Genomic DNA, 315 nt, shown 5'->3' with positions numbered 1-315 from the left:
AGGACTAACTCTACTTTTTGGTGTTCCCAAGAGCTCGGGTTGGGGTGGTCCGACTAAAGCTTTCTCGACATCTTTTTTTTTAGACCTACTGCTTTTTCTTAATTATTGATTACTTCTTTTGTATGTTTTGTGATCACTGATCATGTTAACCTACTGTTTCATTAGAACTGCAATGTTACTCTCTTGAACAATTGAGTGAAAAACTTATTTATGCAGCTTTTTTCTTTCACTTTTTGTACGCAAATGAAGAGAAAAATTGATGTTTCTCACCTTCGTTCAAAGTTTGTATTAATTAAATCTTAATAACACTAACAA

Source organism: Thrips palmi, unplaced genomic scaffold (assembly GCF_012932325.1).
Source record: "Thrips palmi isolate BJ-2018 unplaced genomic scaffold, TpBJ-2018v1 HiC_scaffold_3, whole genome shotgun sequence".
NCBI lineage: Eukaryota > Metazoa > Arthropoda > Insecta > Thysanoptera > Thripidae > Thrips > Thrips palmi.
This window is presented reverse-complemented; position numbering follows the sequence as displayed.